Here is a 12363-nt window from a genome sequence, read left to right on the forward strand (position 1 = left end):
AATACACATTTTGCCCTTATAACACATTCCTCCCAACCTAATATTCCTAAAAAAGGTCTGCTTCATTGGCACTCCTGGTATACTGCTTTAATGCCCTTTCAGAACTCCAATTAAATACTTTTGGTTATTAGGACATTTGTCTGAAAAAGTGCATTGTAAAAGCTGTCATCTTGGGTTCACTGTTTTCAAAATGTTCACAGGGCGCTAACTCTTCCAGTCTTCCCAATTCTATCGTAGAAGAGGTCAGGCTTTCTCGCTTTCCTCACACAGTGCAACTGGAGTAGTGCTATAGGTCCTACTGCTTCCAGTGATTGGCAGCCACCCTTGAAGACAGTTAAACACAGAACTGAAGGACAAGATGGTTCAGGCATGCCTGATAGGACTCACGCTGCTTTTAAGTGTAGAGTTACTGTACTGAACAATTAACTAAGCAGCTGAACTAAGCAATAAAATAAATGATTAATGGGCCTAAAATCTGATTCATCAATTTGAACAAACAGCAAAGCATGCTGCCCTAGAGGAGAAGATAGTGATTTGTTAGAAATGAATGTGCCATTAAATACTGCCATACAGTGTTCCCTTTATTCTGGTTAGATAAGTCCCAATATAGTGCATATCACACAATATTTCATGACCAGCATTGAAATCCAAATAGTCAATTGCAACTAAAATTACATTTGGTAGGATTTATAGACATGATTAGACTGCATTTCCTGTTAGTTTACCTCCACAGGTACCTCATATATTCTTTGTCTATTAAATAAGACATTTGGCACGAGACAGTGGCAGGGTCTGACATTCATGGCCACCCATGGGCTATTTTTTAGGTCACGTCTGTAGGTGGCATGCATGTGCTGCCGCTTGGCGAAAATCTGTTGAATCAACTAGAAAAAACTCCAAAAAGGGGCTTTTAGCCCACACGTTACTTACCATTCGTTAGGATCCTTATCTTTCTTCTTTGCTGCCTTCTAAATTGGCAGCACGTGCAAGGTGTCACTTCCCGTGTCACTTCCTTTTCTTTGCGTGGAGCATGTATGAAGTACAGAGTGATTTAACTTCATTAGTGTCTGTCTGCAGCTTCCACTGTGATTAAGGTTTTATTCTTTTTTTTGCATTTTTAAATAGCAAAAACTCAACCAGACTGGAAAGAATTGGGGCACTTTACATGAGCTCCAGATACATTACACAAGTTTACATTCATTTTTTGAAGGCAGGGGAATTTAAGTGATTTACCCAGAATCACAGGATGTTGAGGTGATGCTGAGACTCTAACCTTCTTCCCCATTTCTTAAGTTGGCATCTCTGGCCATAGCACCACATCTGTCTTCCCCCACCCACTCACCCCTCCATTCAGGTTGGGCATAATGTTTTTGGCCATATGGCACAGCAGCCAAGCTGCTGCACAACATGCCTGAAAGTTTAAAAAGAACTCTATGATGTGGCCAGTGTTGACCACTGTGATATAAGAAATATTTCCCCTTGAAGGGAAAATGCATACTATGGACCACACCGCTCTCTTGTCATACATTCATCCACCCCAATGATCAATCATAATAATGGAATATCAACATATTTTTTTTAATAAATAATCCCCTGCATAAAAAAATACATATCCCAAACACAACAGTATTTAATACACAGTAGCATTAAAAACCAGAAGGCCCCACCGAAGACCTCTATAATGTCTCTGATCTGAACACTAAAAAAAATATGAGCCAACACAGAAGACACTCTCCCTAGTCTATCCTCAGTGGTTGTCCCAGTTTAGGTATCCATAGGCCAATTGATTGGCCTATGGATACCTATGGATACCTATAGAAGTTTCCTCATCTATTGTTGGCCAGTTCCAATGGGTCCAGTTATCCAGCTTGTATCCAGTGTTGACCATGTCATGGCTCTTTTACTTTTCTTACTTTCAACCATGCTGCACTGCTTTGAAACATGTCCAAAAATACATTGAAAAAGCCAATAGCTCTTGAATAAGAGAGACCCATTGGCTTTGCAAATGCTTGTTTTTCAGAGTCATTACATGTTTGCAACGCGTTCGCAATTCCATATTTCGGTTTCAGTGTATGCTTTTAAGTTTACAGTAAAATCGTTAGTTCCGGCCTTTTCATGTGCTATTCTTTGGCTGATTTCAGTTCTCGTAAAAATGCGTGTATGCATTTTATAGTGAAACATTAGGATTCGTTCCCATTTATTGAAGCTTGCCTCTATCATCTAGATTGAGAAATGCATTCTTACACAGTCAGTTTTTGCTACTGGATATGTATTAGTTGAGAGCATCTTTACGGTCAACAAATGTAGAGATGAGCCCTGATGCCAATATTTGGAGGGTAAGAAGACCATTTGACATCTTTTATGTATTTACCAAATTTATCTTACCCAGAAAAAAATGGTTAAGCCCCTTGTTTCTTGAAAAAATGAATTCGATCTTGTCAAGAGGGCATAGCCATTTTCTTTGGAGGAAAAAGCACACGATTTTTTGGCTGATCTGGAAAGTTTATTGATTTTATGATGAATTGCATTTCTAATTACAAATACATTTTAATTCTAAAGTAGGAGGATCAGGACTAATCGGCTTTTAGCTTCTTCGGCTGCCGAGTACTTTCTACTTGCTTTCATTATTTCTGTTTCTTTTAGCTTTCATGTGATGCTATTGTGTAAGTTGCTTTTAATCAACAACAATAAGGTTAATCTTAGACCCTGCTGCTTCCAAAGTTCACTGACCACCTCTGAAGGCAACAGAGAACTGAAGGGCAATAAGGTTCAGAAATGCTTGAAAGGACGCACTTTGGTCTAATGGGTACAATTACCACACTGAGCGATTAAATGGTAAGCCGAACTAATCAATTCAATAAATGTTTAATGGGCCTAAAAATGGAATTCATCAATCTAAACAAACAGTAGAGCATCCTGCATTAGAGCCAGGGATAGTGATTTGTTGGAAAGAGGGGGTACTGCTGGGATTGAAACAGAGTACATTGTAGTGGCAGCAGATAAAGTACAGGATACAAAAAATGTGGTCTTCAATCCCTTTTCTACTTCATCAAAAGTCTTCAGAACTTAATCACGTTTTATATATTTACAAGGATTTTTGTTACGTTTTCAGAACATTACACTTAGTGGTCACTCAGATTACAAACCATCACAAATATAAGAAGTGTCCCTGACAACACGTTTCATTCATGGACCTATCAAACCTACTGACTTTTTCAAGAAAATGAATGCTTCATACTTTGAGAGCAACTGTGCAATCAATGTCATGAATTGAACGACCTCTGCATCTATAATTAAAAGTAGTTATTCATATAAGCTTCCCACTGTAAGCAGGAGAGTGAACTGTTTCAATCTGCATCCAAATATAAAATACAAACCGCATTACAGACATGAGGATAAAGGTTGTATGAACAATTGGTTCCAAACTATACGTTCAGATAATATTTATAAGTGGTTAGGAGTACATGGATGTTAATCAGAAAATATGAGCCTTGACAAAGCTCAGAAATACCTTTAGGCCCACAGTTGAAGCACATGATGGTAGAGACAAGTCTGATATCTACTTCAAAATTGAATTCATATATTCCAGAATTACACTGACCAATATAGTACTCTCAAAACTTCAAAGATTTTTTGTCGGCATCTACTACATTATTACAATTACAAAAGGTTAATGAAGAGAAACCAGGAATGAGAACAACATGTTGTAGTACAATAAAGAAACACAATGTGTTAATATTGTTGTTGTTTTATAAATATTGTTAGCTTGTGCCTAATAAATATGAGTAGTCACAGGCATCACTGAAGGATTACAACTGTGGACTTTTTCTACAGGACCATGCCTAAAGTCATGTTGCTTGTAAAAATAGAAGAGTCCCTTTGGGGTGTGGCGATGCACCCCTAGTTGGGCTTGAGCACCCATCTTTTATTCCTTGCATCAGGCTGTCATAAGCTGTTCTCAGCCAGACAGGCTTCAAGGTCTCTGAATTTTGTAGAGACTGGGATATATTGTCATAAAGCAATACCCTAATCATATGACAAAGTAACAATAGCAGGGCATACTAAATCCCTAGATATGTTGTAGGAATGTGCCAATGATGAAAGAACATTCTAGTAACAATACGTTGATAGTGCAGAGACATGACAAAAATAATAAAATAATGTACCAGTACCTAGATAAGTTGAAGATAAGAAAAACAGTGACAATGTGGGGACAAGCTGAAGATAAGACAGGGGTCTCCAACGTTTGCTCTAATGAGAGCTATTTATATTTAATGAAATTCATCAAGAGTTACTAATAATATTAGTGCTGCAATAGTGTCCACATCAGACAAGATTGCAATAGTGGCCACCACATGCAACCAGCGATCACTCAGTGCATCAGGCATAGTTGCCAGCAATAATGTAAAACAGACTTTGTGACTGTGGAACACCTTTACATGGCTAATATGCAACGGCCATAGCTACAATGCTTCTTGTACCAGGGCAATAACATTTGTAAAAAGTCTGCCCATTGCCACATGATTTATCACTAAAATGCCAGATTGAAATATATTTTGGAAATTCAGGCATCTTTCTTCAAATATCAGCTTATGAGTTCTGAAAACAAACACATTTTCATCCTGAACACACTGACAATTTTGGTATACATATATTGATTCAACCAAACAAAAGCGTCTAGTTTAGTAGGCTGGGCTCCACACAAAAGAGCTACTTATTGGTAGCTGGAGAGCTACCAGTAGCTTACCAGCTACTCGTTGGAGACACCTGAGATAAGAGATACATTGACAATTGTGGCACATGCTGAAGATAACAGAATATGTTGACTTAATAGAATATGTTACTTATAAGAAAGAGATGCACTGTTCAAGAAAGTTAATTATTAATCAGGGTGGTTGGAAATCCATCACAAGAAATAAAGTAACTAACCTGTTCTGTGAAAGGTTTCAGTAACTAAAACCTGAGCTCAAATCCTTGGTAGCAATGCCACAGAACAGACAGGCTTAAAATAAAATGTGCAAAGCATTTAGAAGTACCAAAGCAGTTAAAAAGCCAAAGACATAACACAATGAAAATTCCACTTCAATTCATTAAAAAAATTACTTCTTAGAGGGCAGGCCCTTTTCAAGTTAATTAAGTTCCAGGGTGCACCCCAACTTGTCTTCCCATAGGTAATTGCCCATGATCAGGGAGCAGTTTTATTTTCTCATGAAAGTTAAGCACCTTGCTGGACAGCTGCTGTAGAGCCAATGTACAATGGCTTCCAAAAGATTCATGCTGGGAAAAGATAACTTTCTATAGTTTACTTTTCCAACATATTTATTAAAAATCTGAATTCACCACTGAGTTGGGTATTTATTAAATATTTAAAAGAGGAGTTTCATTATTTGTCTAGTTCGTCCCAAACCTAAGGTAGCAGAATTAATATTTTAATCTGTACTTTAGTTTTCTCATAGGACAGTGAAGGCCTTCCACATTGAAAATTGCGTTTGGGGCTTGTCACTGCAGGGACATAGTGACATTAAATTTCCACATATCCCATTTTAAACCACTATGTCCCCTACCTTGTGGACTACAACACCTACATATGGATGACTTATTATTAATATGTAAAACAAAGGTTTTTCCACTGTCAAAAGTATAATTTTGGTAGGTAGAGTAGCAGTTTTAAACTGCACCATTCAGGCTACAGTGGGAAGCCTGAAGTCATGTTCTCTTTGTCACACTAGTGGGTGGCACAATACATGCTGCAGTCCACAGGTGACATTTAACTTTCTATGGCATAGGTGAATTGTCTGCAGCCATTACATTATATCCATATAAGAAAGTTAACTAGGCCAATTAGGAGTTCACCAAATAAGCCATGTTTTGAGGGTCAGAGTGCATACACTGGGACCTGGACAGCAGTATCCCAGTGCACAAAGTCAAAAAACAGCAACATCAGTCCAAAAACAGGCATTGGCAAAGTCAATAGGTCTCATCCATGTGAGAGGTACTGCCTTTGGCAATGTCTTTTAGCCATGTTGTGCAGCAGCATGGCTGTTGTTCCGCATGGCTAAAAGTCAGCAGTGTGCCATAGAGGAGAGCGGAGTAGAGTGGTGTGGCGTAGAGTGACATGGATTGGCATAGAGTACCACACAGTGGAGTGGAGTGGCATAGATTAGAGTGGTGTACAGTGGAGTGGCATAGATCACAGTGGTGTGGAAGTGACTGAGTGGAATGGGGTGACGTAGTGTGGATTAGCGTATAGTGGAGTGGTGTAGGGTGGAGTACAACAGAGTAGAGTGGCATAGAGTGAAGTGGCGTCCAGTGCCATAGAGGGGCATTGTGTCTACTGGGGTGGCGTACTGTAGAGTGGCGTAGATTAGAGTGGTATGGAATGGAATGGCACAGAGTGACAGAATAGAGTGACCTGAAACACAGGGGCTTAGAGTGGCATCAAGTGCTGTAGAGTAGCACTGTGTGGAGTGGTGTGGTGTAGAGTGGAATGACAGAGTGTAGTGATGTAGATCAGTGTGCAGTGGATTGGCATTGAGTGGCAAAGAGTAGCTGGGTATTGAGTGGAGTTGTGTAAAGTGGAATGGCGTAGAGTGGAGTCTGTATTGAATGGCTAGCGAAGGAGGCTGCGCCGACTTGAGTGGCAGGAAGTGGGTGGTGAACAGAGAGCCAAATAGCCAATGCAAAACAGAGAGTCTGTGTTGAATGGTATGCCTGGGATGTATGGAGAGTAATTGAGCCTGAAAGCCAGACAGCATGTGGTGAATGAAATGGCACAGATCATGTGATGAATGCAGAACCAGAGCTTAAAGGGTAACCTATGGTGAAAGGAAAGACAGTTAACCTGTAGTGAATGAGGGGCAGAGAGTTTGTGATAGATGGAGTGCTAGCGAGTCTGTGGGGAATAGAAAGAGAGAGATCTTGCAGTGAATGGGGACAGAGGCTTTGTGATTAATGGAGTCACGCAGCCTGCTGTAAAGGAAAGGACTGAGATACTGTTGTGAATTAGGAGACAGGTGGAGACTCTATGGTGAATGAAAAGACAAAGATCCTGTGAGAAATGGAGAGCCAGAGCAGAATGGAAGATTGGGGGCTATGGTGAATGCAGGGCCGGCTTTAGCACTGGTGGTTCCCTGAGCAACAATCTTTTTTGGTGCCACCCACCCCAAGACCACCTCCTTGGAATCCCTCACTACCACCTGGCAAAAGTGCCCATCATCTCTCCATAGTTCCTCTCTCACTTACATTTCATTTGTTTTAAAGCGCTGGTAAAGGTTGGCTTTATTAATTCACTCAGCTAGCCACATAAAATATAGTTATGTTCTTTGCATCGGGCACATTAACCTTCTGCGCTACTTTATGGCAGGTCACAATTGCCACTGGACAAAACGCTGATTTATCTCCCTAGCAAGAACATTAATCACAAGAGTTATCTTGGCATTTTAATTGCTTCCTGAAGGCTGGACGCACATGGAATTTTTCAACAGGTGCTATTAAATCACAAGTTTTGTGAGTTTATTGCTAAACATAGCACCTCCCTGAGGTTAGCGTCCTCCATCATGGCCGCACCGCTCATACCGCCCTAAAGCCGGCCCTGGATGAATTAATAGAGAGCCTGGGAGCTCGTGGTGAACAGAGAACAAGGGATGAAAGGGAAAGGGAAGAAGACATGAAAGTAGTGACAGAGTTGGTGCAATGGAAAATGCCCCATTGTATGGAGAATGTGATAAACATGGGTTAGAATCCACCAGTGGAATTCCATCTACCATGTTAGCCCTGTGGTGGTGTAAATTCCACTGGTGAACTCTCTCTAGAGTTACCCAGTGCTCTAAGTAGGATGAAAAGGTAGAGGGCTCTGATAGGTGTATGGCCAAAGAAGTGCAACTAGGAGTCCTTTCTCAAGAGGGTTGGCCTATGTAATTAGTGGTATGCCTTAAACCATGTGAAGTAAAATTCAGCGCTTTACACAGTGTGCCACTCAACCGGTATTTGGGTGCCTCTCTCTAGGTTTTCTTTTAGTGCATCTAGACATTGCACAGAAAGTACATACACTCAAAAAAGTCCGACCTATTGGGTTTGTCAGTGCTTTTTAACTTTTTCAGATAAACAAGTAACAACTATTTTGTTAAGAATAATTAGAACTGAAAATGTTTCAATTCTGAAAATAATGGACTGTGAATTAAACAATCACGGTCTGTGGAAGGAATGGTCTTTGGAGTTTCTCAGTCACTCCTATTCTTCACTTTACATTGCTTTCCTCTGCAGCCTCTGACTCGGTTAGACACTTGGGCCTCTTTTCTCTGCACATCTTTCTGAAATGTTTCATCTGCATCTCACACGTTATTGCCTACCTTTTCATCACTGTTTTTTCAGTCTGCCCTTTGGCATGTTCTTCCTTGTGTCACCAAGGCCTCCCTTACTCACACCCACACCAACTCTAGCTCTCTCCTCTCATGTAAACTCTATTTTAATTTCCTTTGATACTGTGAATTTTCAAAAAGCTGCGTATACCTCTTTCACACACTTTCACATACAATGGTATTTATAATTCGCAATGTATATTTATATACCATCGCTCTGTGCTCTCTGCAGAAGCAAGGACTGGAGGTGCATGCAGTCCGAACAGCATTAGGACCTACCTATAGGTAGTGTGAGAATCTCACTCGGCCTTCAGCTTCTCCTCCAGAACTCGAGTCCATCCTGAACTCCCACCCACAATCTGAACCCACCCAGACACCTGGAGGCGACTGTGTTCACGGTATGTACAATGTTGCATGAAAACACCTACCAAAACAAATCAAATCATTAACATTTATAAAGCGCGCTACTCACCCGTGCAGGTCTCAAGGCGCTAGGGGGGAGGGGGAGCTACTGCTGCTCGAAAAGCCAGGTCTTGAGGAGTCTCCGGAATGCGGAGTGGTCCTGAGGCTGGTGGGGAGGGTGTTCCACAACTCCTGTAAAAGGCACATAGCCTGGGGGGATGCAAGACGAAGTGAAACATGCGGAGTGTAAACTTGAACCGCCTGGGGTCATGGGTTATCAGAAGGGGCTTTCGGTCATTGCTGAATAACTGGTGGTATTTTGTCTGAAACTGAGGACATAAAAACGGGCCGGAAGTGTATAAATCCGTGTATTTACCACTTCCTCTGAACATAGGAGGTTACCTGACATTCTGCCAAGAAGAGGGTAAGAAGGTGAGGCGGTAAGACGAGGTGAGACGGAAATGTATTGAATTGAGTGAATTAGTGAGGTCAGACAGTGAGCATCTTGCGTTAGGAAGGAGAGGGCGTGGGGTACACCCGTCGGGCATTTATTAGGCCAACGGGAATGTATACATTTGTGTTAAGGCCTGCGGGTATTTTGAACGCGGTAAGAGTTCTGCGGCCCAGCTTGTGCACTAGTGACGTACTCGCCACGCATCGCCTCTGTCGTCCGTCCACGAGGGATTTGTGGCTTTACACACTATAAATGACCCTCAAACAGAGATCACGTTCTCCTTTATTAGTATTAGTAATACGCATTCGAGGTGGACTGCACGCAAACGACCCTGAAAATAAGGCATCGGTGATATTTCCAAAGCTTTGCTGTTCGTCAAATACATTCCAACTCAGCGAGTGCTGCGGGCTCCGCCGACGCAAACACCCTACCAACGCTGTCCTCAGTGGTTTTATTTGTGTATTATAAATAACCAGTACTGAACCAAAGGCGATCGCTTTATCGCGCTCGTGAGGGGGTGGCGTCTATCTGGATTGTAAACCTTAAACTTCAGGTTAAGCACAGTTTTTTTACACAAATGCTCAACCCACTAAGATGTATGTGTTTATTTGATATTTATAACGATTCCGTTAACGATTCGGTATAGTAACGGTCATTTTTGCTGAAGAGATACTGCGCACTGGGAAAAGATCTGCAACGTCGTCTGCAGATCTGAGGAGGTGGTTAGGGAGGGAGTCATCCCTGGCGCCACGGCATGGGTTAAGTACAGCGCCATCACTGAGCGCTACGAAGCCTGTGGCATGGGAGATCGCCCGGCATTCGCGACCTGCACTTGAAGTGAGAACCCGAGCGTGTGGTCAATCTGCAGAACACGCACCGTGTGTTCCTAGCAGTTCGGTCCGGATTGCTTCTTCCCGAGTAGTGTCAAAATGATTTGCAAACGTTTGGCCCCCTCTCATACATTGGAATGCGACCCAGGGGAATTCTGAGTGGTTACGAGTGATGGAATCATATCCATAATTTGTATTTCAATGTGGATCGCATCCTTGCAAACTCGAGGGCGGGGTGGTGCGCTTCACACACCAGCGCTGGTCCGCTGGCCCACAATCAGTAAAGGAGCTGTGACCACAGGCCCAGTAACGTCCATAATTATTGCTTTGCACTGACACGGTGCACCAGTAATGCTGAGGCAGGCTTCACTTGAATGATAGCGCTTAATGTCTGCAAGCGCCGAAATACACCTACGCACCCTTTAGTTCTCCAGATAGATAAGACGCAGCCCATTAACTCCTTGGATAGCCCACCAGCGCTCAAGTTTCTGCGATGGTGCAATCACTACTACACTAGATCACTACGTCCTCATTCCCTCCTTTACTACTGTCTATGTCAGTCATTCCCCAAGGCTACCGTCTGTACCTGCAATAACCTCGACCCTTTCCCTGCTCTTTAAGACTTCGCTCCATCAATCAGTACATGCTCCCTCTGGATGCATTCCTATTTGGCGCCACAACCCCTGCAGCTTTTATAATCTGCACTCTTCCAACACCTACCTCGCTGCCCAACCGTCCTCGGCTGCAGTCCTCACCTCCGCCCCTCCTTTCTATGCTGCCGCGCATACCTGCTCCTCCCCGGGTTTCAATGGACGCCCCCTTCCTCCCCACCTCTCTATATACTCCCTCCACCCAGCTAGGGAATATAAAAACGTCCCCAGGCTGCACCTTCCCGTAACTGCAGCCTATTCCTTTTCTTCCTCAGCGGCCTTAAATTACGTCCACAACTGCTCTTCTCAGCTCCAGTGCGTACATTATATCTCCCCCTGATGAAGCTTTGATCGACCCACTTTCTCCGTTATGTGGTCATTTCCAGCACTCAATTCGTGCTTGCTCTTATCAAGCTCCCCTACCTGCTCTTTTCAGGATGCTGCTCCTGCCCCGGTCCCACCTTGCCAGCAAGGATGCTCTGCAGCTTAGGAGCTTCCCACGATGCACCTCCCCTCTGCATCCAGAAGTACCGGCCGTCCAATCAGAAGGCTGCTACCTTCTGGTCCAGTCTCGCATTATCTGCTGAGGCAGAGTCGGACGAGACCAACAGGACGTGAGTGGGACGCCCAGGTCCTCAGTCCCCTGCTCCACATACCTCTCTTTTTCAATTACGGCGTTTACGTGTTGCGGCAAAAGCACCCACCTGATCGACCTCATTCTACCGACACCGCTCTTAATGGAATATCCAATGCAAACCTCCCGGGCCAGCTATTCCCAGTGGCTATGCCCGAGCAACAGAAACGGAAGTGCTGAAGGGAGCGCGCTCCCGCCGACTCCCTCAAAGCTCCGTACCCTTGCCAAGAGCGTCCTTGGCGGCCATCTTTCCCCACATTTCTGTTGAGGGACATTTTGGGGTCGTTCGGGAGACAATGAAGCCCAGTTCTGCCAACCTTCTGTCTCTCAAAGAGGGTGAGGTCAGCTGTTTAAGGGGGCGATCACATACATTCAAGTTAAAGAAGAGAAACAGATTTTGGAGGATCCGCCCAGACCTGTTGCTTTTTAACACAGTGAATTCAGGGCTTGCACATCCTTAAAAAAGGAATTGAGATAAATCAGACAATACGCAACTCATATCAAGGTGTGTGGCATCACTTATTTACTTAATTCTATGGCAGGACCGGAGGCTTCGGATTAAGCTTTTTCTTTCACGTACTGACAACACGCAGCCAAATAAAAACAGTAAAAACTTTAAACTACATATCCCATGAACACTAAGCCATCCAATCATGGCTCTTCCCTGTCAATATACATAGCTTCAACAATAGAGGTCATCCTTGTTCTTTGCTGCTGCAGCAGCCAGATAAGTGTTTACTATCTTGTGCATAATCTGTTCATTGGAATCTCATTGAGTGTATAATTTGATGGTTTCATGCGTGCACGCTTGCTCTACAAGCTTCGCGCTGCGGCGCTCTTGCCTTTTCATAGGGATCTACGATCCCTTTCATCTGCAGGTGTGGAGCGGGAGCAAGGCCAACGGAGAGGCTTCTCCGTGTTTTAATCTGAGGACGTAGTCCTTTTTCTTTTGCGCTTGCGACGCACACACGTTGAGTCGGCTCGGAGAGTTTTCTATTTCTGATCGGCTCAAAGCGTGTGTCTCGTGCAGAGTGTC

General features: G+C 43.2%; 1 long non-coding RNA gene across 1 annotated transcript in view; it reads right to left on the minus strand.

Annotated features, from left to right (window-relative positions):
* LOC138284386 (uncharacterized) overlaps positions 1-11212 on the minus strand; it is a 50003-nt gene extending 38791 nt beyond the window's left edge. The window contains exon 1 of the long non-coding RNA XR_011201389.1: positions 11117-11212. This is a non-coding gene — a long non-coding RNA (uncharacterized lncRNA). The remainder of the gene's footprint in view (positions 1-11116) is intronic.
* Positions 11213-12363: the final 1151 nt, after the last annotated feature.

This window comes from Pleurodeles waltl, chromosome 3_1 (assembly GCF_031143425.1).
Source record: "Pleurodeles waltl isolate 20211129_DDA chromosome 3_1, aPleWal1.hap1.20221129, whole genome shotgun sequence".
Classification (NCBI taxonomy): Eukaryota; Metazoa; Chordata; class Amphibia; order Caudata; family Salamandridae; genus Pleurodeles; species Pleurodeles waltl.